This window comes from Ascaphus truei, chromosome 5 (genome assembly GCF_040206685.1).
Source record: "Ascaphus truei isolate aAscTru1 chromosome 5, aAscTru1.hap1, whole genome shotgun sequence".
NCBI lineage: Eukaryota > Metazoa > Chordata > Amphibia > Anura > Ascaphidae > Ascaphus > Ascaphus truei.
This window is the reverse complement of record NC_134487.1, coordinates 273,367,938-273,374,052: the sequence shown is the minus strand read 5'-3', so window position 1 is coordinate 273,374,052 and position 6,115 is coordinate 273,367,938. Positions and strand designations below refer to the sequence as shown.

General features: G+C 41.4%; 1 protein-coding gene across 4 annotated transcripts in view; it reads right to left on the bottom strand.

Moving 5' to 3' along the window:
- Positions 1–5,043: 5,043 nt before the first annotated feature.
- Positions 5,044–6,115, bottom strand: part of TCOF1 (treacle ribosome biogenesis factor 1) — a 48,432-nt gene continuing 47,360 nt past the window's right edge. For all 4 annotated transcript variants that reach the window (XM_075602081.1, XM_075602084.1, XM_075602082.1 and 1 more), the window contains one exon: positions 5,044–5,443. The gene's annotated coding sequence lies outside the window, so the exon portion shown is untranslated. The remainder of the gene's footprint in view (positions 5,444–6,115) is intronic.

The following is a 6,115-nucleotide window of genomic DNA, read 5'->3' as shown; positions in this document are numbered from 1 at the left end:
TCACAAATCAGATTGAAATGTGGAATTGCTCTAGAGCTGTGGTTCCAAAATCCAGTGCACATGGGGGCCCCCCAACAGGGTTTAGGAATATCTCTGCTTGCGCACAGGTGGTTCAATCAAGTGAGGCAGCTGTGTCCATCTGAGGATATAAAACTTGGATGGTTAGGGGTTCTTGAAGTTGGAAACCACTGGTTTAGCTGAAGCAAACCCTTTATCTTCATGCTGCACCTTCTCACTGGAGCACTCTGTTGGAGCAGCAAGAAATTAGGAAGGATTGAAATAACAAGATCACTTTCTCTATGGGACTAGGCAACGTCCAGAAAATAATTTTCACAATATAATGTGGCATATAGTATTCTCCTCCCCTCTACTACACTGTATATTATCATGGGTGCAGGCAGCATGAAATCCAAACACATCCTACATGTACATTGGGTACCCATATTAATGCTGCAGTTTATACTCACAGGATCACTATAAGGCTGCGGCCACACTGCCGCTGATCGCACGCTTGGCACAATCACTTCAGTGATTCCCAATAAGCACGGAGGCGCTTGTGCACGTACACTCTCCAAAGCACCGCGCTTGGAGAGACATGGAAATTTGATTTCCAAGCGCTTAGCAGGGCCGCATGACCCTTCAATAACCAATGGAGAGAGACACATGGAGAGGGAGAGAATGGAGGGATGGGGTGGAGGGAGAGAATGGAGGGAAGGGGTGGAGGGAGAGAATGGAGTGAAGGGGTGAAGGGAGAATGGATGGAAGGAGAGAATGGAGGGACAGACACACCCCCTCCCTTTAACACCATGCCCTCCGCTCCTGCTCTAAAATGGTTGGACAGCCAAGCGCACATGCTTGAAGAGTTGGTGACGACACCACTCAAGCATGAGCGCGCTCAGCGGGAGCGTGGCCACAGCCTAAGGACGACACCGTTCTATACCCCCATAGACCGGGATTGTGCCATAAGAACTCCTCGAATTTTTAAATTCAACTTTGGTAAGGGAGTTAGGCAATACCTGAAAAGATGGCTGGAGGGATATTGGAACTACTTGGATGTGGATGAAATAAAAGTAGCAGTTTTTATGAGATCAGCTCTGCATAGAAATTACAAACGTGTATAAAAAAAGCTAGACCCCTGATCACCCCTGCAATTGCAGGTTTTGCGAGCGGTAAACAAATGCTACCAATGGTTTGAAACGGTAACAACTACAAGAGTTCTGTTGGAAGCAGGACTATATTACATAAATAACAGTACAATGTTATGTTCATATTGTACTGAAATAACTTTGTACAGTACAAAGACTAACATCTCGCACCTATATAAGTGCACCAAAAATAATTCTGACAACTACATTTAGTTTTTAATCGGTCTGTTCTTGTGCTATAGATCTGGCTATGATTATTAGAACTGGGTCATGCAAAGGGTCTTCTCAGAAAAACTGCCCCACCGTAATCTGGTCAGTTGAGGTCCTCTGATGGCTACTTGTGTCTAAGTGACAGGATATTAGCAGCTTTCTGAAAAGTTAGGATTTTCTTAAAAAAAAAAAATAGAGGGGAAATTGGGCTTCCTATTGTGCAACATAGGCAGATTTAATTTTTTTTTTATCTTTAAACAAACATTGAAATAGAGAAACATCGGGTAAGAGCATCTTCCACACTATGTTTTAATGGTTAAAAAGAACATGTCATGAATTATGATAGTAATAATTTAGTCACTAAACTTTAGTGCCTACTTATTACGAATGCCTGGGTAAGAAAAAATTATTGCTTTTGGGGGGGTGGGCTCAGTGTGTATTACCTGCTGCCACGTCCTTCCAACACACAGACTCTGAGACTCAAAAGTATTTAATGGTCTGTTCAGCATCTATTATCATTATTAATACAAATAGAAGTCTGTAGGAGTTGAACCAATAGTATTGTGCCCCCCGAGCATGTCCCTCGCTTAAAAGTGTTACAAATTAGGAGGTGTCTCATTTCTGGCTTCTGAGGGTTCCATGGTCAGCACTGGGCTCTCCAGAAGACCTAATATTCCAAATACTTCTTTGCTAAACGAACCATATTTTCTAAAAATAAAAAAAAAACAGGTGTTTGAGAGAGCAGCGGGATCTCTTAACCCCTTCAGCATCCTATTGACTTACAGTGTACGTCCTGAAGGGTGTCAACCCCGAAGGCCATTATGGACGTCCACTATACGTCATGGCCGGTTGCTCGGTATGTAAGTGGCGTTTGTGAGCTGACCGCAAACTACAGAAAAGGTCCAAACTCTTCTCTCCACCCCACCTCGCCCCCAATCCGTCGCCGGAAACCAGAAGAACGGTCACGTAAATCGATGGTGTCAGAGTCTGCGGTCACATCCCTCAGACATTGAGGGGGTTAAAGTAAAACATTAAATGCTACAAAATGGCAAATCAGAGTGGCCTGCCGCTTTAAGATGTGTAAAGTATGTATGTAGTACATCCCAATTGATCATTACTACAGCCTATTCATTTTCATGCAAGGTAGAGAACTTAAAATGCATCTGGCACTGAAGGGGCTGGTCTCATAACGGTGCTATTTTACAGAGGACAACGCACTGTAATGTAATGCAGGTCACTACAGACTGGCGTGAGGGTAGAATCAAAACGGTGACATGACAAACTGCATGCCAAATAACACCACCACCAAATAACACCACAGCCACCACTAAACCACCAACACCACCGATGAAATGTATAAGGACTGTTACCACTTTGCAACATTCAACAAATCACATCTTAATTTAACTTCGTCGGATCCTGTAATATAGTAAAAACAAGACCCTGAATCGCATGGACACATGAAAAATGTCTGGTTTCAGGGAACACACACACAAAAAAAAAAAGCAGCAGCACTCAAGAGACTGTTAGTATCCAGATGCAGGACATTTGTATTAATTACTATGGTGTACAGACCAAAAAAAAACCCCACCTGGTTAAGTGATCTACAGTCAACAGTTACCAGAGTGACTGGTCTAGAAATCTGTGAGCAGTATGTGACATTTGTATTATGTGCTCACAAGTAACAGTGCGATTACAATACCTAGAATACATGTTATTACTGGGGGGTTTCTAGTGCCTTGCCTTTGTAGTTACTGTAGAATAATAACGTACGCAGATTGAGGTACAGTGGTTTATTTCTATCCAATACAGACCAGTCATCCCATTAATGTCTTATTTATTCACTTCATGAACGATTATGCAGGCATCTTTCCAATGCTTTTTTTAAATGTTTATATAGCAGATGCTACAAATTCTACTTGGCACCTGACAAAGGCGAAGCGTTTACCCCACAACTTTTTTGGGGTGTGCAAGTGATGCCATAGTAAGTAATAAAAATGTGCTGAATATTAACAAAATTTGAGAGACTATGCAGAAGAGGCTATTATTGTAAAGGTCTGATTTCGGAGGTATATCTGGGACGGGCGATAACCGCAGCACAGTCTAAACATAGCAATATGCTAAAATGGACAGAAGATTTAAATTTAGATAGAGACGACTGGGAGGATATCTGGGAAGCAGCCTCTAAAACATCAATTTGTACCACTATAAAAGAGAATATATACAAAATTTTATTTCATTGGTACCTAACTCCGAATAGGCTGAGCCAGATTTTCCCCGGGTCCTCAGATTTGTGTTGGAGAGGATGCGGGCAAAGGGGAGACATGGCTCATATCTGGTGGAATTGCCCAAAAATTCAGGGGTTCTGGATCATGATACAAACAATGATACGAGAACTCCTGGGGGTGGAGATAGAGGTGGACCCGCTGCCTTTGATATTGTCTAAACCAATAGAGGGCCTACAACCCCAAGTGCATAAAATGATAAACCATGTTCTTACAGCAGCCCGCTGCTCGATTGCCGCGGCATGGAAAAAGATCAACGCCCCCTCCAAACAGACAGTATTGAGACGAATCAGGGAAATAAAGGTAATGGAACTCCTCTCAGCACAACTTAGCCAAAAGGTAGATACATTTAACAAGATCTGGGAAATTTGGCCAGAAGATTAACTATCTTATGAGTTGACCATCGAAGGCCAGAGCTGATAACTCCCCCTCCACCCCCCCCTCTTCTATCTTTCCCCACCCCTCTTTCCTTGCTCTATTCTCCACTATCCTTGAACTTTCTTCAGAGACACACAAGGAAGCGGCTGCTTCCCCAATAAGTTGTAAAAAAGTTTTGTGGAGCACAACAAAAGAAAGTAGATATATAAGAAAAGAAGACAATAATGCATTATTTATGTTTAAATGTAATGTTTTATATCTCTTCCTTCATTAGACTGTGAGTTTGTAACAGATATATGTAAAAACTCATTGTATTTTGTCTATCTCTCGAAAAACAATAAAAAAATTGAAACAAACAAAAAAAAAAAATGTGCTGAATAGGAACTTTTTTCCAGACAGGAATCTCGTCCTTAAGATTTCCTCAGGTCAGTGATGTGAGCGGTGGTCACCTCGGAAGGTTCCTGTACCATTGCTGTATCGATCTTTAAACTGGACTCGCCTAAATGGTTAGAAGTCAGACAGACTGGAGACTGCACCACTGGTGATTGGCAACGTACATGGTTAAGTGGGCAAGGTCAAGAAATCAGTAACAAAACCTGTCAACTTGGTCAAATAAATGAGCGGTTATGGAGCCGTTGACGACATGTGCCGTTTCTGCTCGTTTTCTAGACCACCTGGTGTGATTTTTGTACTCCTTGTGAGAGAACAAATCTAAGCTTTCCAGTCCCTTTGTTGCCAGAGTGTTTTAATGTTTAGCAGAGAATCCTTTGGCTGAAGCCTTCAAGTACTGTATGAAAAAGGCTGAACCACAAGCACTGCAGACTTCGTCCAACAGCAAAAATGTAAACAAGGAAGAATCAGTTGATCTGATCGCTGTTACATCAACGCATAATTACACCCCGCAAGTGTAATGGTAAAATTAATAGGCTAAAAACGAGTTAACGCAACATTTGAAAGACATTTTACAAAGATTTAAAAATATATATTTTAAAACAGTCCAATTTCAAAAAGGCAGGAAACCCACGTACAGAAGGTGACACTGTTAAGTGAAGGTTTAATTAATAAATATATAGGTATTTCATTTCACAAATGTCCATAAAATGGTTCAGGTCACAGTTCAAACAGTTGCCAAGTCTAAAATCACCCACAGTCCTACGATTTAAAATCCATTTCCCAGAGTTGGAAAAATGGGCGGTTGTCGAATCTCCACTAAAAAAAAAAAAAAAAGAACTCCCCCAAACGAAAAAGGAATTAAAAATATATATATCTACATTGTGTTAAGATTTTAGATTTGCCTTGGCATGGAAATTATCAAAATATATACATCTTGAAAAACAAACAAAAAAAACAGAACATGGCTTGTAGGTCGTCTCCTCCTCTGCCACTTCACCTCTATCATGGGATGTAGACTGTTGGCGGGTCGCCCTGGCAAAGACAAAAACATCCAGAGAACACAGTCAGAAATCTAAACAAATCATTAATATAGTCACTCGTTTTCTTCTGAAAGACATCGCTCAAAGCTAAAAATTGCAGCAATTTGTAATACATTTTTTAATATGCCACATGGAATGGTGTGTGGGGGCACTGCTTCAGTGCAGGGGTCCCTCCATGTGGAATAATGTATGGGTCACAAAAACGCCACGTTCCTCTCTTGTAAATTAACACTGATTTTAGGTTGGGTTTTTCATTCTTTATTTTCTTACAGCCTATTGCTTTAGAACATCTCCGTTCTATCTATTGCACCAAAAAAAAAAAACATCGTTTCACACTTTGCTTTTCCTGGAATCCTTGTATGGCAGGGGACACACTTGGGTTAAGCTCCGCCTCAGGCAGAAGAGGGACAGAAAAGAAACTTCATACAGGTAGTGCCACCTATAAAAAGCTCCTCCTTCCTGCAGAAAAACATCCTGCAGGTAGTACCTCACCATACCTGTAGGCAGTGTCTGGTTTTGCAGCTGTAAAATACACAGACATGATCTAAACACAAATAAACCCTTCAGGGGCAGAGAAGATATGCCCACTGCCATGGAAGGATTCCAGGAAAAGAAAATAACTGTAAGTATGAAACAATTTTCCTGTACATCCCCATGGCAGGGG